General features: G+C 37.0%; 1 pseudogene; it reads right to left on the reverse strand.

The window, feature by feature from the left end:
* Nucleotides 1-20889: 20889 nt before the first annotated feature.
* LOC120853961 lies at nucleotides 20890-21539 on the reverse strand (annotated as a pseudogene).
* Nucleotides 21540-21911: the final 372 nt, after the last annotated feature.

Below are 21911 nucleotides of genomic sequence, written 5' to 3' on the forward strand. Positions count from 1 at the left end.
GATCAGCTAGCATATAATGAGGAGAGGCAGGGACTAAGAATGGCTCAGAAAGAACATACGCAGAAGCCAAAGTCTGTCTTGGAAGGCAAGATTGACATGTAGGACAAGTTTGTTTTGCCTCTGCCTCCGTTTTCTCTGCTGTTGTCTTTCCCTTTCAATCCTGGCCTCCTGGTGATCTGTGTCCAGTGTACTCCTATTGGATGGCTCTTCCTTTCTCAAAAGACTAACTCATTCTCACTGAGATGTTCGGACTTAATGTGTCATGCTCCTCAAAGAGTTTGCAGTAGAAAGAATCCAGTGGTTTTTTTGAGGCTTACTATGGTTCAGAGCTGGAGAAGGCAATGGCAACCCACTCCAGTACTCTTGCCTGGAAAATCCCATGGACGGAGGGGCCGGGGAGGCTGCAGTCCATGAGGTCACTAAGAGTCGGACATGACTGAAATGACTTAGCAGCAGCAGCAGCAGCATGGTTCAGAGCACTTCCCAGAGAGTGGCAGAAGGAAGGTAACTAGTCTGTCAGCATTAGTAAGATGGATGTTTTTGGTACCCTACTGAGTCATCCACACAGAGGGCAATCCTCTTCTCCATTTATACATAGATTGAAGTTTTTGTAAAATAAGTCCTTGGGGAAATACCTTGGGAAAAATAGTATTTGAAGCTACTTCTATTTGAAAAACTGATAAATTCTTTACCACAAGCATCTGCAAAAATGAAAACATTTTGTTGCAGAAACAGAGTGAGGTTTAATTCTTAGAGACATATTTCATTTGTTAACATCTATTTTCAGTGGACCATGGGCCATACAAGTCAATGTTTAGGTTAAGAAAGCAATAATTTATATTTAGAGCAGTGAGATTTAAAATTCTGCCAAATTAGGTAGTTTGCGATATCTCTAGATGTTTTTTAAACTGTTCAAGTTAAATGTGATATGCTATCTGTTTTACAAATACCTTCATTTCCATTTTTTTTTTACTAAGACAAAGTATTATTTGAATGTTGCAACTTAATGCTTCAAAGTCTTGTCTAAACAGAGCACTAAGCTTGTTGCTTTGTGTTTGTCCAATTATCTCTTTTCTGTTTTTTAAGTTGGCCATTTATTGGTTATTTTTCAGTTTTTCCATTAGTCCTATTATTTTTTAACAATATGCCAGGTGGCACAGTAGTAGAGAATCCACCCGCCAATGCAGGAGACACAGGTCCCATCCCTTGGTTGGAAAGATCCCCTGGAGAAGGAAATGGCAAGCCACTCCAGAATACTTGCCTGGGAAATCCCATGGACAGAGGAGACTGTCAGGCTACAGTCCATGGGGCTGCAAAAGAGTCAAACACGACTTAGCAACTAAACAACACAACAACGAAAGTGATAGCTAATGGTTCCACCATTAGTGTTTTATGTGGATTTTTTTGCGGGGAGGGAGGGTGTTTTTTTTTTTTTGTAGTTTAAGATCATTTTATTGAGCAGGGAGAGGTGGGCTGAGGCAGGGCAACTATAGCTCCTCCAGCCTGGCCTCAGGGGGACAGTACCCCCTCCCCGCCCCCCATCCCTTTGTCCTATGTGTTTTGATTACCAGGACATGAGTTTTGTCAAATCCTAGACCTCAGAAATCAGTTGTGTAAAACTTTGTTTTACTTTAAAATATGAATTAGCCTCAGCTCTTTCATTTTAAAACCTATATTGCTGGTTCTATTTAAGAATTGGGGTTATTTAATATTCCTCATTCTGTGAGATTTTAGATCTACCCATGTAATCTCAGGTATCAGATTGATTTTTATATTCTAGGACAGTTCTAAATGAACCAGCTGAAGATTGACATAGCTTTTTTCTCCATTAGCGATTTATGCATGTAGTGTTCTAATTAGTTTAAAGAAAAATGTCAAAGACCTTTCCCCAAAGAGTTTCCATCTACTCATGTAAGTAGAATCAGATGTACAGCACAAAATTAATTTGTAGTGTCTAGTTCTCATTAACCAAGTGAGTCACTTTTTAAAAGATTTTTAGGTTACAAGGTAGTAAAACGTGTTTAGACTGGAATTCAGGTGAGGATTAAGAAGGGGTTTGAACAACAACAAAAACAAAAAGTGTTTATCGAAATAGGGTAGAGATTCTAGAAACGTGATTATTGAAATAGAGTGGAAAATAAAAGTTTGCCTTCAGATAACTTTCTAATCTGTTCATGTTTTTGTTCACTAGTAGAGATCATGAAAGTCACGTTTAAATCTTAGTTTCTGTTAACAGAAATGTCAGTAAAGTCAGTGCATTTTACTAGGTAATAAAATGGCTGCATTTTCCTTTATTTCTTTCATATGTGTTGTGTCTCAAGGAGAAAACCAGAGCAAAAGGATATTGGTGCTTTAACATTTTGAGCATATTATAAAAATTTGCATTATAAATTTTATGATTTTAGATCTTTTTTCTTCAATACACCATTCATCTGGGAATGCTGACTTCAGAGGATCTATAAGCATTTCACCTATGCCAAAAATAATCTAAACTCCATTGGAAAAAAGCACAGTTATTATTTTAATGCCTGCTTTTTAGTCTTTTTTTTTTTTAATCTTTTTATCCCAGGCTTGTATCTTTATAATTTTACACAAATGATATCATACCACTCATTTGATTTTAAAAGTTATTTTTAACTTAACTATATAACATGAATATTATTCCATGTTTTTATTATTCTTCTGCAACGTAATTTTAAATAGCTATAAAGTATCCTATTGTATGGGGCTTCCCAAAGAAGCACCTGCTGGTGGTAAAGAAACTGCCTGCCGATGCAGGAGATGTAAGAGATGCACTTTTGATCCCTGGGTTGGGAAGATGAGATCCCATGGAGAAGGGCACTGACCTCACTCCAGTATTCTTGCCTGGAGGATTCTATGGACAGAGGAGCCTAGCAGGCTACAGTTTATAGGGTTGCAAAGAGTTGGACAAGACCAAAGCGACTTTAGCACACACATCCTATTGTATGAGCTGTCACCTCACACCAGTCAGAATGGCCATCGTCAAAAAATCTACAAACAGTAAATGCTGGAGAGGATGTGGAGAAAAGGGAACCTTCTTGCATAGTTAGTGGAAATGTAAATTGATACAGCCACCATGGAGAACAGTATGGAGATTTCTTTTTGAAAGAAAACTAGTAATTAAACTACCAAATGACCCAGCAATCCCACTGCTGGGCATATACCCTGAGAAAACCATTATTCAAAAAGACACATGTACCTGTGATATTCATTGCCACGCTGTTCACAATAGCTAGGGCATGGAAGCAACCTAGTTGTCTATGGACAGATGATAAGATGAGTAAAGAAATTGGGGTAAATATATACAATGGAATATTACTCAGCCATTAAAATGAATGAATTTGAATCAGTTCTAGTGAGGTGGATGATCCTAGAGCCTGTTATACAGAGTAAAGTAAATCAGAAAAACAATTATCGTATATTAACACATATGAGTGGAATCTACAAAAATGGTGCTGATGAACCTATTTGCAGGGCAGGAATAGAGATGCAGTCATACAGAATAGACTTGTGGACACAGCAAGCATAAGGAGAGGGTGGGACAAGTTGAGAGAGTAATGTTGAAACATGTACATTACCATATGTAGAACAGAGAGCTGGTGGGAAGTTGGTGAACAACACAGGGAGTTCAACCCGGTGCTCTGTGACAGCCTAGAGGGGTGGGACGAAGGTTCAAGAGGGAGGGACATATGTATATCTGTGTTGATTCATGTTATTGTATGGCAGAAACCAACACAACAGTGTAAAGCAATCAAAAATTTAAACAAGTATTCTATTGTAGATATGACCACAATTTATTTAAAACCATTAACTTTTGTTGGACTTTTAGTTTGTCTTCAATTTCTTTTTATTATGAACGACACCAAAATCATCAGAGATCAAGTTTATAGCTGAACATTCGGGCTACAGGTATATTTCACAGAGATAAATTCTCAGATGTGGACTAACTGGATCAAAGAATGTGTATGTTTTTCAGGCTTTTGATATATATCACTAAGTTGCTTCCAGAAAGGCTGTACCAAATGATATTCCAATGAGCAATGTAGAAAAGTATCTGTTTCCATACCTTCCCCAACTTTGAATTTCATAACATTTTTACAGTCTTTGATAAATGAAGGAAAAAAACTGGTATCTTATTTTTCCTAACTAAAAATTACTTACCAGATTTTCTAATTATGCCAATCAATAATGTTCATTACAGAGAAATAGTTTAATATATTAAAGATTAAAAAAGTAACCATAATCCAAGAGCAACAGAAAACCAGCATTACACATTCTTTGTATATACAGACATTTTGTTTCGTCTTTTACTTTTGACATGCTTACATTAGATAGATTTGTACCAATATTCTCTTCTAATAATTTTAAGAACTGCTTAATTTTCAAATTTCTAATTGTGGTAAAACACTGATATAAAATTCACATCTTAACCACTTTTTAAGTATACATTTCAGTATTATTATATTCACATCATTTTGCATATAATCATCATAACTTGTACATCCTGAAAAATTGAAACTATTGGCATTATACAATTTTCCCCTTTCCCCAGCCCCTAGCAACCACTTTGTGTTTCTATGAATTTGACTACTTTAGGTACCTCATATAAATGGAATCTTACAGTATTTGCCCTCTCATGACTGGCTTATTTTGTTTAGCATAACATCTTCAAGTTTAACCACATTGTACCATGTGTCAGAATTTCTATCCACTTTAAGACCGGATATTCCATTGTATGTATATGCCTGTGTGCTCAGTCTCTCAGTCATGTCTTACTCTTTGGGACCTCAAGGATTGTAGCCTGCTAGGCTCCTCTGTCCGTGGAATTTTCCAGGCAAGAATACTGGAGTAGGTTGCCATTTCCTCATCCAGGGGATCTTCCTGACACGGGGACTGAACCCACATCTCCTGCATTTCCTGCATTGGAAGGTGGATTCTTTATCACTGAGCCACCTGGGAAGCCTTTCAGCTCCTTTAGTCATATACTTATAAGTAGAATTAATGAATCATACGGTAATTTTATTTCTAATCTTTTTGAGGGACTGCCATGCTATTTTTCCATAGTGGCTGCACCATTTTACATTCCCATCAACAGTGCATAAGAGTTCCAATTTCTCCACTTTCCTGCCAACACTTGTTATTTTCTGTTTTACTTGTTTTTTATGGTAACAGTCCTGATGAGAGTGAGATGATAAATCATTTTTCTCTGTCTGCCTCTCCCTCTTCCTCTTTCCACATCTTGAGTCTGCTGCTCTTTAGTCATTAGCTATATGATTTGGGGCCTGCTTTTATGTTATACACATAAAACTGGAAACGTGATCCCTGATGCATCCAAGCTCATCCTTATAGCTTACTAACCAAACAGAAATAGTGCTTCCTTTTAACCCCACCTTGGAAAATCTCAGGAAAGGACACTGATTGGCACAGACTAAATCATACACCCATCCCCTGGACCAGTCGCAATGGCCAAAAGGGTGTAGTGTGATTAACTCATCTTGTTCCATATTCACGTCCTTTGGGGTGGTGCAGGTTACTGTATAACCGTATGTCACCTCTCATTCAGAGCATAAAGAGGATGAACAGCTTCCCCAAATGAGGAATGTGTGAGGAGGACCATTTGTAGAATCACTGTGAACTGGGTAGCCAACTCAATGTGTGTCTGCTACACAAAGAAGCCTTAATAGTTGTATCTAATATACATTTGAAACCTTGATTACTAGATTTTAAATTCTTCATTCCCTGATGTCTTATTTTTCTCCTCTTTTGCAAAAGAGATATGACAGAGAAGCAGACAACTCTGATAAATGATTTTCTTCATTCCAAGCTGCCTATCTTCTTTCAGGTTCATTGTCTAAAGACAAAGCCTGGTATTTGATGAGGGGTGTCTTGCCTGGAAAATCCCATGGGCGGAGAAGCATGGTAGGCTGCAGTTCATGGGGTCTCGAAGAGTCGGACATGACTGAGCGACTTCACTTTCACTTTTCACTTTCATGCATTGGAGAAGGAAATGGCAACCCACTCCAGTGTTCTTGCATGGAGAATCCCAGGGACATGGGAGCCTTGTGGGCTGCCGTCTATGGGGTTGCACAGAGTCGGACACGACTGAAGTGACTTAGCAGGAGCAGCAGCAGCAGTACTCTATTTGAAGAGAGTTTTTAACTAGGAATTGTATATTCACCTGCAGCATTTCAAAATTTATGTTTATACTCTTGTTCATGTACTTTTTAATTCTATCATCTCTGAGAAGGTCAAATATTACATACCATCTGTTTCTATGAATAAAAAGTATGTTTTCTGATGAACAGAGCTTTTTGTCACTAAGAAAATCAGACTTTTTTTTTAAGTAACATGATTTTAAACCCCTGTGGTAGGAAACCAAATTATATAATTTAGTGTTAAATGAAACAGAGGTTCATCTACTGCTATTGCTAAATAAATGTTATATTTAAATTTAATGCATTAATTTACTTCCTTAAAAATGAAACCAAATTTAATTTATGTCAAGTAAATTTTTGTTATCTTTTAAGCAGTTAACAAGTACTTATAATTTTTAAAATCATTCTTCTATATATCAAATAAACTTGCTTAAAATTCTTTTTTTTTAAATACATCAAATTATTTAACTCCTGATTCTGAGGACGTAAACCTTCAAAGCCATGAAACAGTGATAACGGTTAATGTAAATTAACTTGTGGAAAAAGAGATACAGGAAAAAAAATCTCCAGCGTCTCAGAGTGCCTATAATGAAACAGGAGAATAAAGTCAGATGTTCTTGATGTCTCCATTCTGCTCTGGGTCAGTTTCATTATAGTATTATTAGAAATTGTACTTCCTCTAAATATAAGACAAAATTAACATGAGATTTAAAGTGAGCAATATATTAAACTACACATTGGCATAAAATGATAATAATGCTTTCCCAGATAAAGGAAAGATAACTAATTTATGACGATAATGAGTATAGTAGTCAATGTTTCTTATTTAATTATAAATAAATTATAAATCATTATTGAAATAATATCATAACTGGCATATTCTTACTTAAGATACTATGTTAATCACAAATCAGACCTCTGGTGAAACTGGGTTGAAATGTCTAAAATAATATATAATAAAACAGTTGATTATGGATAAGGCCAGCTTTGAGCATTTGTTGTTATTACAAATATGGTCACTGTGTTTATGATTTATACTTCTATATTTCAAAAACAAATTTAGACTACTAAAATAAAATACATCATCAACTATAACAAAGCAAGTAATGAAAATGAAAGGAGTTGAGAAATTATCAATTTACACTTTTCTTTTGGAAACTGTCAGTTCCTCAAAGAACTGTGACTTTCACATCTTACTCATCTCAGTATAATCAGGACTAGCACAGTACTTGGCTTATGAAGGCTCTCAGGAAATGTGTGTTGAATGAAACGAAGAATGAAAATAACAACCGGAAAACAATTAAAAGGAGTGAAAAACATGGGAAGAGAACAGAAAAGTGGGGAGGGAGGTGAGAGAGGGGAGAAAGATTTTAAACTTTTTGTTTTCAGTTTCATTGTGGGTCTAATGTCACTTGATTAGAGAAAGCACACCAGAGTCCCTAAAACCTGGAGGCAGGGGAAAGGGGAATTCTAGAGGACCAGATACCAGAAGGCACCACGATCCTCCTGCTGGGACCTCCTACATCTCCACTGAAGACAACTGTGTAAATAACTACTGACAGGACAATCTGAGGAGTCTAAACCTGTCCACCTCTTGGTCTTTTTTTGAAATGACTGCTTTGTACATTGAATTCTCAAGGATTTTCAAAGGCAGAAAAGTGAGAGAATGGAGGATGCCATTCTCAATTCCTCCCCCCAACCCCAACCATCATCTCCAAATCTGATCATTCACTATTGAATATTGTTTCCAAGTGCCTATCACACCTCTTTCAATTCTAATCTTGGATTTTTGATGTTAAAACAGGACATAATATCCTGAAAACGTTATTGAATCTCCAAATTTATAAGTACTTCTCAAGTAGGTATTAATAGATTCTCCCATAACATATAACTGAAATTTTTAAGTACCCCTACCAGAGTCTTGTGGCTCAGCTGGTAAAGAATCCGCCTGCAATGTGGGAGACCTGAGTTCGATCCCTGGGTTGGGAAGATCCGCTGGAGAAGGGAAAGTCTATCTAGTCCAGTATTCTGGCCTGGAGAATTCCACAAACTAAAGTCCATGGGGTGGCAGAGAGTCAGACATGACTTAAGTGTCTTTCAGTTCCACTTTCATCAGAGTCTTGATAATAAATGCAGGATTAAGGTTCATTTCTAAGCTCTTAGCATTAATTCAAGTACCAAAATAAAGTGTATTCTACATTTCCATTTTATCATTATTGTGGTAACACTACTACCAAGTCCATCCTGAGTCTGTCTACGTGATGGGGAATGCCATCCTCACTAAGATGCATGCAATGCTTTCTCATTAGTTATCTGATTCATATCAGATCTATCCAAAAAGCAAAAAGTTCCCCAACAAATTGTGTTATAAAGAGCTTGGGAAACAAACACTCTCATCCTTTGTGACTACAAATTCATACAAACACTTTGGAAGACAATTAGGCAATTTTATCAAACTTTTAAAAACATATACCTATAGACAGCAATTCCACTATGGGAATTTATTTTATAGATATATTTGCATGTCTGTGAAATAATTTATATACTAGAACACATGCTAGCCAAAAATTATAAACTAAATAGTCATCATTCAGGAACTGTGATGCAGTTCATTTTATATCTCAGTTTGCCTGGGCCATAGTGTCCAGGTATTTAGTTAAATATTATTCTGAATGTTTCTTCGATCATGTTTTTTGATAAGATTAACATTAAATCAGTGGACTTTGAAAAAGCAGGTTGTCCTTCATAATGTGGGTAAGCTTCATCCAACCACTGAAGACATGAATATAACAAAAGACTACCTCATATAGGAAGGAATTTTATCAGTAATGGCTTTTGGACTTGAAATTCAGCAGCATAGCAGCCCTGATCACCAGCCTGATGGCCTTTGGAAGTGAACTACACCATCAACTCTTACCTGGGTCTCCAACTATTTAATCTGAGTTTGAATCGTATCAGTATGTGTTATGGTATGCAATATTTCTTATATTCTTCATTTGAAACAGTATTATAATCATTTAAAATTTTAAATTGGTATATACATTAGCTGCATTATAAATATATGATAAAAATGCATTTTCTGTGCAACTTACATATTTGTAATTTAAAGTTTGAGTCATTAAAATGCAAACAACATTTACATTATATGCTTTCACAAATTCTTAATGTGTTTATTTCACTTCTCTAATTATTGTTAATGCAAGATTTCTTTTAGCCCTTTTATGTTTCAGTTCAGTTCAGTTCAGTCGCTCAGTCGTATCTGACTCTTTGCGACCCCATGAATCGCAGCACGCCAGGCCTCCCTGTCCATCACCAACTCCCAGAGTTCACTCAGACTCAACGTCCATCGAGTCAGTGATGCCATCCAGCCATCTCATCCTCTGTCATCCCCTTCTCCTCCTGCCCCCAATCCCTCCCAGCATCAGAGTCTCTTCCAAAGAGTCAACTCTTTGCATGAGGTGGCCAAAGTACTAGAGTTTCAGCTTCAGCATCATTCCCTCCTAAGTAATCCCAGGGATCATCTCCTTCAGAATGGACTAGTTGGATCTCCTTGCAGTCCAAGGGACTCTCAAGAGTCTTCTCCAACACCACAGTTCAAAAGCTTCAATACTTCGGTGCTCAGCTTTCTTCACAGTCCAACTCTCGCATGCATACATGACTACTGGAAAGACCATAGCCTTGACTAGACGGACCTTAGTCGGCAAAGTAATGTCTCTGCTTTTGAATATGCTATCTAGGTTGGTCATAACTTTTCTTCCAAGGAGTAAGCGTCTTTTAATTTCATGGCTGCACTCACCATCTGCAGTGATTTTGGAGCCCCCCAAAATAAAGTCTGACACTGATTCCACTGTTTCCCCATCTATTTGCCATGAACTGATGGGACCAGATGCCATGATCTCCATTTTCTGAATGTTGAGCTTTAAGCCAACTTTTTCACTCTCCACTTTCACTTTCTTCAAGAGGCTTTTCACTTTTCAAGAGTTCCTCTTGACTTTCTGCCATAAGGGTGGTGTCATCTGCATATCTGAGGTTATTGATATTTCTCCCGGCAATCTTGATTCCAGCTTGTGCTTCCAGCTCAGCATTTCTCATGATGTACTCTGCATAGAAGTTAAATAAGCAGGGTGACAATATACAGCCTTGACGTACTCCTTTTCCTATTTGGAACCAGTCTGTTGTTCCATGTGCTTAATAGAACTTCTGAATGGTAACTGTAGTCAACAATTCTGTATCATGTATTTGAAAGTTCCCAAGAGAATGAATCTTAAAAGTTCTCATTCATACAAAAATTGTAACTGTGTGAGATGATAGATGTGTTAACTAACCTTATTGTGGCAATCATTTACATATATATATATATATGAAATTGTCACATCGTACACCTTAAATTTACACAATGTTATATGTCTAATATATCTCAATAAAGCTAACTGAGGGGTAGGCGGGGGAGAACTTTTAAGATTTTCATCCCAGCTCCAGTAATACTTGCTAGAGACAAATGTCACAGTGAAATCCATCAAAACATGCTGCTATGTTCGTCACACACACAAATGATACCTGTCATCATTTTACAGCTGTGCTGCTGTAATTAAGTCAAATTGGTTGTGAATCATGAATGTTCTATTTTTTAGTCTAATTTGAACAGTTAATGAAATTTAATCTAGTGACAAATAATTCATTCTGAAAAAGGCATTCCCAATCATGTCTCAGACACCCAAAGTAACTTTTTAAAAGTCTTCTCCAATGTATACTTCTAAAGGCAAAGACAATATTTTTATATTTAAAATCATGAATATATGGTCAATTCAATATAATTACTATTATTGTAAAAGCCTCCTGTTTAGGATAAAAAGACAAGAGATAGCTTCAGTTCAGTTAGTTCAGTTGCTCAGTCGTGTACGACTCTTTGCGACCCCATGAATCGCAGCACGCCATGCCTCCCTATCCATCACCAACTCCCGGAGTTCAGTCAGATTCACCTCCATCGAGTCAGTGATGCCATCTAGCCATCTTAGGCATAAAAATTTCTTTTAAACTATCCAAAGAAAATGAGAGTAATTGAAATATCTGAGTATTCTGTTAATGAGTAAGGCATTTGGTACCCAGTATGCAAGTGAAAGAGGAGACTGTGAAAAAGTTGGCTTAGAGCTCAACATTCAGAAAACTAAGATCATGGCATCCAGTCCCATCACTTCATGGCAAATAGTTGGGGAAACAGTGGAAACAGTGGCTGACTTTATTTTGGGGGGCTCCAAAAGCACTGCAGATGGTGATTGTAGCCAGGAAATTAAAAGACGCTTACTCCTTGGAGGGAAAGTTTTGACCAACCTAGACAGCATATTAAAAAGCAGAGACATTACTTTGCCAACAAAGGTCCGTCTAATCAAGACTATGGTTTTTCCAGTAGTCATGTATGGATGTGAGAACTATAAAGAAAGCTGAGTGCTGAAGAATTGAAGCTTTTGAATTGTGGTGTTGGAGAAGACTCTTGAGAGTCCCTTGGACTGCAAGGAGCTCCAATCAGTCCATTCTAGAGGAGGTTAGTCCTGGGTCTTCTTTGGAAGGACTGATGTTGAAGCTGAAACTCCATTACTTTGGCCACCTGATGCGAAGAGCTGACTCATTTGAAAAGACCTGATGCTGGGAAAGATTGAGGGCAGGAGGAGAAGGGGAGGACAGAATATGAGATGGTTGGATGGCATCCCCGACTCAATGTACATGGGTTTGGGTGGACTCCAGGAGTTGGTGATGGATGGGGAGGCCTGGCATGCTGCGGTTCATGGGGTCGCAGAGTCGGACACAACTGAGCAATTGAACTGAACTGAACTGAATCTACGATAAACCATGTGATGTATATTTAAAAATTGTTGACCTCTTACATGGATTCCAGCATACAGATATCCAGCATTCTTTATATAACAGCATGTACCAGAAGCCCTTAATACACATATGCCCAGATAAATTAATGTGCCCTTCTTAGACAGCTCATCTGGATAATTTTATGTGCCATAAAAGAAAACAAATTACAGGAGGGGGAGGCAGGAAGACGTAAGGGGTAACACAGCATTTTATGATTTATCAAGATTTGAGACACCATTGTTTCATTTTAAATACTGCTAAAGAAAATAATATACCTAGCACTATTAGCACTTTTGCTAACTTCTTATTAAACATTGTTTAGTAACCACAATACTATTTGGTATTGTCCCAGTTTGTGAAAGTAGATTAGCAACAGCTACTAATGTTAAGAACTAAGATATTTAATCCGCCTTTAGTTACTTTGGTTAGGAAGACATATTTATTGCTTACCCAGCATTCAGTCCTCCTCCTCCTTTCAAACAGCATTTAGATTTTCTTTTGGGAAAATTACCCCTTTTGTTTGAATGGGATTTACCTCAACCCTAACCCCAGGTCTTTGGACCTGATTGGCCCATAACTTCATCCTTTGGCCACTTTGATTGGTTTAGGAAGAGTGGTTTATGTATTCATTGCTGTATACTAACTTTGTAACTAACAACTTTATTATATTCTCTTAGAGTTTTTGTAAGATTTCCTTGGATTTTCCAAATATGCAATCACATCATTTTTCAAATATTTGGGGGGGTTTTCAAATATACAATCATATCATTTGTAAATTATAATACTTATACCCATTTTATCCCCTTTTTTCTAACTGTATTAGCTAGTACCTCAAAAAAGTGTTAAATAATGTTTAGTTTTAACTTCTAGAACATCCTTGACTTGTTCATGACTTTAACAAGGATGTTTCCAGTATTTATCCATTCAGCATAGTGCTGGTTTTTAGGGTTTAGGTATGAGTATCTTATCATGTCAAGCAAGTTTTCTCCTAATCCTATGTGGTTGGGAGGTTTATTTTCTTAAACCAATAATAAATATTGAACATTATCAAATATCTTAATAGCATATATAAAAATTATTTTCTCATTAGATCTATTGATATAATAAATTATTCTATGTTAAATTTCCTAATATTGCATTATCCTTATATTTTTTTAGATTAAATTTTACTTGGTCTGATATATTGTAGTCTCAGTGTGATACTGAATTCTTACAATTTTTTAAAGGAATTTTACAGTCATAGTCATAAGTGAATTTGGTTTGCACTTTTTAAAAACACTGTGATTAGGGTTTATTAAAATAATTTAAGGGGTTTTCTTCTTTTAATATGCTCTGAAGCACTTTAAATAACAGAATTATCTGTTCCCCTATGCGTTTCATGTGAAGCTTCTGGGCCTGATGTTTTTCATCAAGAGAAAGGAAAACAGATTAGGTTTTACACAACATTTTCCTTCTGTGATAAAGTGAAAGTGAAGTCGCTCAGTTTTGTCCAACTCTTTGCGACGCCATGGACTGTAGCCTACCAGGCTCCTCCCTCCATGGGATTCTCCAGGCAAGAGTACTGGAGTGGATTGCCATTTCTGTCTCCAGGGGATCTTCCCAACCCAGGGATTGAACCTTGGTCTCCTGCATTCCAGGCAGACATTTTATCTCTTCTGGAGTCAATTTGGGGCAATTATATATACATTATAGTACACCTAAATAATACCATAAATAAGGTATTGTTAAAACGAGGCCTATAGCTAGTTTCACATGTCTGTTCATTTCTGCATGCCTGGGTCCAACTTTATATTCACAGATACAATTATCTATGACAGGATTAAGCACAGTCTCATGATTCTTTTCATTTCCTTTGCCTAAGTGATTATTTCTCCCTTTTTGTTTCTTATTCTGTGTATTTGTGCTTTCTACATTTCTTTGTTGTTGTGATTTTTTAAGTTTATGCTATATAAATATATATATATATATATGCTGTGTTTTTCTTAAAAGGTATATATATATATATATGCTGTGTTTTTCTTAAAAGGTAGTTTTTGTATGTATTTATTAGTTTCACTACTTTAAAATTTTCTAAGTTATTGATTTCTGTTTTATCTCTATTAATTTTTTTCTCTTTCCTTAAGACTAATTTGTGATTTACTTTATAACTTATTAACTCATATATGTTTATTCTTTCCTTTTTATTAGAAGCCCTATAAGATACTGCTATGCAGTACTTTACCTGTAACTCATTGGTTCTAGCTTTTCATTGTCCTTATTTCCTATATAGTCTCCAATTTTAGTTTGAATTTCATGTATCACCCGAGTTGAGAGTGACTGCTTTTCAAGTTTCTAGGTGATAATGGTAGAAACTTGATGTAATCTGGTTTTGCTATTAATTTCTATTCTCACTGTATTGTGATTGGAGAATATTGTTCACATTTTTCCTTTCCACGATTTGTAGAAATTTTCTTTATGGCTTATTCCATGGTCAATTTTTATAAATTTCCTTTGGAAACTTGAAGATATATTCTCTGTTTTAACACTAAGGACTGTCTTACTCACTATATTATTTATTAAATTTTACTTATTTTTTGTCTTCGTGATCTATTGTGGGCTGAAGTGATTAATTTCCCTTCATTGATGCATTTCTATTTCTTATTGCATCACCTTGGATTTTGCTTTATGAATGTTAATGCTATTTTATTTAATAATAGATATAAATTATTCATATTTTCTAGTGAATTGTACTCTTGAATGCTATAAAGAGCCCTACTTTTTTCTTTTAATAGATTTCCCCCTGAATCCAACCTCGTCTGCTATAAGATCACAATATCTGCTTTCTTTTTCTTTGTATTTGCCCAATTTACTTTGGCTCATCTTTTTTTTTTTTTTTTAACCCTGACTGAATTACTTTGTTTTAGGTATATCTCTTGAATTCAGCACTGAATTCACTTTGTGATACAAACAAAATATCCATTTTTGAAAATAGGTGAGTTTAACCCAAAAAATAGGTGAGTTTAACCCACGTGTATTCACTGACTGGACAGACATTTGGTTTCAGTTTTTTCATGTTATTTTGTAATTGTTTTATATTTTTAAGATGATGTAACTAGTAGTCAGTGTTCTTTGATTTTTTTCCCTTGTGTATTTCTTATGCTAAATAGAAAATTGATATTGCTCTAGTTGTTCTCTTCTCAATTACAACTTTGTAGAATGCCCCGATCCTCTGTTCATCAGACATATCTACTATTTTCCTACTGTAAGCATTGATTAATATTTTCTCTTCCACCTCCTACTCCTTTTCTACTGCATATTTTAAAATTTTTATTTATAATTGACTTTCAGCTATTAAAAATAAGGAAATTAACATATTTATGTGCAATTTACTTTCTTTCCCCTTGCCCCTCGTAACCCTTATTAGTTTTTCACTTTTGCATTGTCAGGCATATAAGCTTTACCTTTTGTTCTGTCACCCTGATCCCTGTTCTGTTTTATTCTTAGATAAATATATCCACTGCTCCCCGCCAACCCTCTGTAGCAGTTTCTCAGGTCATCTCTTGTTTAACGTGTCATCAGATCGAATCATTAAGTAGGGCTCAAGGGAACAATACGCATGCTCAAAACTTTGCTTTATATGTTTACACTTGAGCAACAATTAGGTAACATCTTTGGTTTACATCTTTTTTTTTCCTTAAAGGTTTTCTAGCATTTATATTGCTATGGAGAAGTCTGTAGCTAGCTCATTTTTTTTTTTTTTTTTTACTGATCTTTCAAATTCAGCAACTTTAGTAGGCTATGTTTGAGTGAGTTTCTCCTTGAACATATTGGATCCTTTCAAGATGTAGGTTCAAGTATTATTTTATTTTAAGAAAAATTTCCATTATTATATCTTTAATTATTATATACTTTTGTTTGTTTTCCTCAGACATCAATGACACATTTGGCTCTCCTTTGCTTGCCTTTTATATCTGCCATTACGCTCTTTTTATACATTTTTATTGAAGTATAGTTGATTTACAATGTTGTGTTAGTTTCTGCTGCACAGCAAAATGAGTCAGTTACACATATATCCAACCTTTTTTAGATTGCTTTTCCAGATAGGTCATTACAGAGTATTGAGTAGAGTTCCTTGTGCTATACAGTTGATCTACCATTAATTTCTAATTCTTTAAAATTTATTTTCATTTCCATTTCGTGTTGCTTACTTCCTCATTTCCATCCAGTTTGTCCCTTTCTGTATTTTCACCAGGATCTATTGGCCCATGTAGTTTTCACCTTCTGCTTTCACAATGGACACTTTTTTTCTTCCACTTTTCCATGTATCCTATCAGTTCACATCTCATTTCTCCCTGTTGTGTTAATATCTATTTCATGAGCTCTTCTATCTCTGCTTTATGGTTTTTACTTATAGAGGAGATTCATTTATTCTCTTCTTAAGATTCACAGTAAAATGTTTGATCATAATTTCCAGCAGCTCTGTGGAAAAGTTTTCTGGTAAGTGTGCTTTACTAACCCTCTTTTTTTTTTTCTTTGTATAGTATCTATGTATGGATACTATGAATATTCCTTCTTGATTACTTATCTCTGCAACAGCTGAATTTTTCCCATGCCACTATTTGCAAGAGGTTCATGTAATAGAAAGAGTGCGGCCAGTCATAGGCTAGCTTAAATGTCTTTATAGCCTTAAGTTTGTGTAACTTTGTTTAACTTTTGCTTCTGCTCAGCCAGAGGACGCAGGCAGTGGATTTTCACCATGCATTTTTCTGCTGTGCCATAGAGACAGACTGCTTCCTGTAAGTATAGCTTGTCACAATATTTCCTTGTTTAGATCCTCTTGCACTGCTACTCATAACCAAACAGATCCTTGTACTTCCATGACCAACATGTGTACTTTGTCCTTCCTATTATAAACAAGGATTTTCAATTTGGGAAATGAAGATGTACCTGTCACCTTTAAGAAATGAGCTTTGCTGCCTCTAAGACTTATACTCATAGACCTTCTCTCTGCTTTCTCTAAGTGCACCCCTGCCTGATCTCCACTGCTTTGGGAGAACTACTCCTCCCTTTTTTTTGTGGTTTTGGATTTCAGCTATTTCCTTAGTATAATGGGAAATATGGCTGGTGAGTTTTTTCTAGCTTTCCTTTTTTCTCCTTCCTTTTTCCCTTCCTCTCTTCTTTTCTTCCCTTATTCCTTCCTTCCTTTTTTCTTTTCTCCTTTCTTTCTTTCTTTCTTTCTTATTATTTTTGCATGATTTCCAGTGAGAGAAGAGAGAAATGGCAACCTCACATTGACTTCTTATGTGTATTTTAAAGACAGAAACAGGATTTGATGATTAATTAGATATGAGAAGTGAGGTTTCTAACTTGAGCAATTAAGTGGAATGTGGTATCATTCACCAATAAGGAAAACCCTAGAGGTTTGATAGGACAAAATTCATTGAGTTCAGTCTTACACATGTTAAGCTTGAACTGCCTGTGAAACATTAAATGGAAAGGTTTTAGTAAGAACTTGGAAAACTATGTTCATAAGTCGGAGAATAGATTTAGACTGGAGGAATTACCTAGAGAAGAGAAGCACTTGGGACCTTGGATGAAAGCTCAGAGAACCCCAACATTTAGAAGTTGGTAGAAGAGGAAACCATGAGAAAGTTGAGAAAAGTGCAGTTAAAAGGTCCAGTAAGAGGTCGAGAAAAAGGTGTGCATTGGGTTTCACCACATGGAAGTCACGAAGAACAACCTATGGTATTTAGTAAGAGCAGTTTGGGTGGACTGCAGAGCTGAAGCCACACTGAAGAGTCCGTGGAGGGAAGAGGAAGTGAAGAGGTGGAGAAATTTTGCTGTGAAGGTTAATAGAGAAACGTACAGTAGCTGGAGAGATGATGATAAGATCAAGGGAAGCTTTTTAGAATGGACATTAGGGCATGTTTTTATATTGTTGGAAATGATCCCAGGGAGAAGGAGTGGTTGATAACTTGGGAGATAAAAGTGGGTAAGTCAAGGAGCAAAGTCCTTGAGGTTTCTAGAGCAGCTGGGATCCAGAGAACATGTTTTGGCATTGATGGGGTTGGGGGGGTAGGAATCCACATTTGTTGAAAGCTGAAAATGGAAAGCACAAAGCTTCTGTTCAATGATGTCTGTATTCTCGACAAAGACTGTTGTAAGATTGTCAGCTGAAAGTTTGGAAGTGGCATGAGATAGCAAATTTGAGCAGGGAGAAGAAAGCATGAAATAGTATTTTCAAAAGCCACAGAAAGAAAGCTATCAGGAAAGTAGCGTGATGGCTGTATTGTATAAAGAGCGCTTTTGAGGACAAAGATTCCAAAGATAAAGTGAGGCCAATGTGTCATTTTCTTCATCAGTGTTCAGCTGCTCAGATGCAGGACAAGAGAAAATAGGGTAGTTTGGTTCTTACAAGATTGGAATTTAGCCCATCAGAAAAAGCAGTGCAGAAATGGAAGTTACCAGTATTTTACTGGAGAATTATCATGGTGTTGCCCGGAATCAGACTGGACAAAAAGAGACAGGAAGAGCAGGAGGGCACTAATGAATAGTGAGAAAGTGGTGGGGTGGATGGAAATGGTCACTGTGTTGGCTGTCCTCCACCAGCAACTAGGCACACATTTGGTGGTGCTTCTCTTAAACTCCGCTTATCTCCCTTTGACACCTAGGCTGCTATAAACTAAACTTTGTACAATATTTTCACTTCACTGTAGGCTGAGAATGGGGTTCCCTTGTCTCAGTCAGTAAAGAATCTGCCTGCAATGCAGGAGACCCAGGTTCAATTCCTGGGTTGGGAAGATTCCCTGGAGAAGGAAATGGCCTAAAATTGTTCTGTTGAATTCTACCTATAACTGAAGAAGGAAGTCATAAGAACATTCAAAATACGTTATAAAACTTGCTACATCATGGAGTGGGGGTGGCTTCAAAATTAATTGTGTACATGTATGTCCAGTATTCTTGCCTGGAGAATCCCCATGGACAGAGGAGCCTGGTGGGCTACAGTCCGTGGGGTCACAAAGAGTGGGACACGACTGAGCGACTAAGCACAGCACAGCATGTGTCTATGTGTATGGGCTTCCCTGGTGGCTCAGCAGTAGAGAATTCTCCTGCAATGCAGGAGACACAGGAGCTGCAGTTCGATCCCTGGGTCTGGAAGATCCCCTGGAGGAGGGCATGGCAACCCACTCCAGTATTCTTGCCTGGAGAATCCCATGAGAGGAGCTTGGCTGGTTATAGTCCATGGGGTCACAAAGAGTTGGACACAACTAAAGTGATGGAGCACACACACACGTCTATTTATAATTCTTCATTTCATTATTTAAGAAAAGAAAATAATCACTCTTCTGCTTCTCACACGTAATCAAATTCTGGGTCCTTCATCAAGAGTGGTCTAGTTCTGGAGCAGACCTATGCCTGATCATCCCATAGCAACAGGCTTATCAAATGCATAGGAGATGAATGGTTTGTAGTTGTTTAGTTGCCAAGTTGTGTCCGACTCTTGGGAACCCCATGGACCGTAGCCTGCTAGACTTCTGTCCAGGGGATTTCCCAAGCAAGAATACTGGGGTGGGTTGCCATTTCCTTCTCCAGGAGATCTTCCTGACCCAGGGATCAAACCTGGGTCTCCTGCATTACATGCATATTCTTTACTACTGAGCCAGCAGGGAAGCCCAAATAAATGGTTTAAGAGCAACCAAAATATGACTAGTGACAGCTGGTCCTCAAAAGAATCAATTTCTCAGACAGAAACCTTGAGAAAGATGAATGAATTAATGAAATATTATATACCTGAACCATACAACATAGATAATATCTATTTAAAGGTAATGTGAATTAAAAGAAAATCATTAGAGGCAGGTAGTGTCAAAAGCAGGTCTATATGCTTTCTACAATTTCTTTATATTTTCTATTTACTTTTTCATTCCTTTAGTTGTCATAAAGAAAATCCTTCATCTGATTTTCTACCATCCTGAACACTCTCTGATATCAGGTGTCATTTTTTTTCACTTTATACTACTTTATGAAATAATTAAGCAAAATCATATGTAGCCAACTATAAAAGGCATGTACTGGGGTTCTGATATTAATTTATAGAATCCCGTCTCCTCTGGCTAGATCTCTTAGTCAGATATGGCTACTAAGACAGTAATATCTTTTTTGGTCTAGTCTCAATCTCTATTTTCTGGTTCTGCCAATTCTCTCTTCTCCATTGCCCCTAAATTGGTCTGCACTGGACTCCACTTCAGACATCAGGATATTTATTATTGCTCCCCATTTATGCACCTTAAAATTCACTTCAGCGTAGATTTTTTTTTTTTCTTATTTATCAGTTGTGGTGCTTCCTTCCAAAATGTTCCAAAATGTCCTGAAACTTGTCAGATAGTAAACAAACAAACAGAAAAAACTAAGCTTCCTTCCTTTTCTATGTTTGAGGCCCTCAGTTTTTAATCTTATTCCTGAGTGTTTTGTGTTCTGCCCAAGACTGTGGTTCCAAGCAAAACATTTTAAATTCTATTCCTTTTTAGTGGTAAGAATACCTTCTGGATCACCATTGTCCTATAGAACTTGCTTTGATGGTGAAAATGATCCATTCTGTGCTGTTCAATAGAGTAGCCATAAGCCACATGTGGCTACTGAACATTACAAGATGGCTGATACAACTGTGGAATTCAATTTACATTTTTTATTTAATTTTATTAATGTCGATAAAAATTTAAATAACTGAGTGTGACTAGCGCATACTATATTGATAAGTGCAGTTCTAAATTGTATTCCATTTTATTTTTATTTATTTTTTTTTGTCCAGAAAAATTTAACAGGTTTATGTATAATTGTTATAAAGTTGAACTGCTGAAACTTATTCACTGAAACATTTTGACTTTCATTAATGCTTTATGTCCCCGCATTTATATTAAAAATTCACACACAAATGAAAATGGAAAAACTGCCAATACCTGATTTCTGTCCCCTATTTTCCACTTGCAATCATATACTTAGGTACCTTTTGACCCCGTGGGAAAAAAAAATCTAACGTTCAGAACTACCAATAACAGGAAGAAGAGAATTTTTTTTTTTTAAAGCATGAAATGTTTCCCATCATAGTGGATTCTTAGGCACGTTCTCCACGTATGTGGCATGCTAGCTGGATGTCTTTTGGCATAATTCTTACACGTTTGGCATGGATAGCACACAGGTTGGTGTCTTCAAAAAGGCCAACCAGATAGGCCTCACTTGCCTCCTGCAAAGCACCAATAGCTGCACTCTGGAAGTGCAGATCTGTTTTGAAGTCCTGAGCAATTTCCCGCACCAGACGCTGGAAGGGAAGTTTGCGAATCAGAAGTTCAGTGGACTTCCGATAACGTCTAATTTCACGGAGTGCGACAGTACCAGGCCTGTAACGATGAGGTTTCTTCACCCCTCCAGTAGAGGACGCACTCTTGCGAGCGGCTTTTGTAGCTAGTTGCTTCCTCGGTGCTTTACACTGGTCGATTTGCGGGCAGTCTGCTTTCTACGAGCCATGGTATAGAGACCTCCTTACTAACCCACCTTCTCCTTCGGCTGGAGCTCGGCGAGCTAGAGGCAGCGCTGGCGTTGGGGAGTGACGGCGGCGCAGCGGCGGCTGCAAACACAATTCTGTATTCCATTTTAAAAGTCTATCCTGATTGGTCAAAAAAGGGAGGGTTATAACACTTGCCAACAAAGGTCCGTCTAGTCAAGGCTATGGTTTTTCCAGTGGTCATGTAGGATGTGAGAGTTGAACTGTGAAGAAAGCTGAGCACTGAAGAATTGATGCTTTTGAACTGTGGTGTTGGAGAAGACTCTTGAGAGTCCCTTGGACTGCAAGGAGTTCCAACCAGTCCATCCTAAAGGAGCTCAGTCCTGGGTGTTCATTGG

This window comes from Oryx dammah, unplaced genomic scaffold (assembly GCF_014754425.2).
Source record: "Oryx dammah isolate SB20612 unplaced genomic scaffold, SCBI_Odam_1.1 HiC_scaffold_27, whole genome shotgun sequence".
Classification (NCBI taxonomy): Eukaryota; Metazoa; Chordata; class Mammalia; order Artiodactyla; family Bovidae; genus Oryx; species Oryx dammah.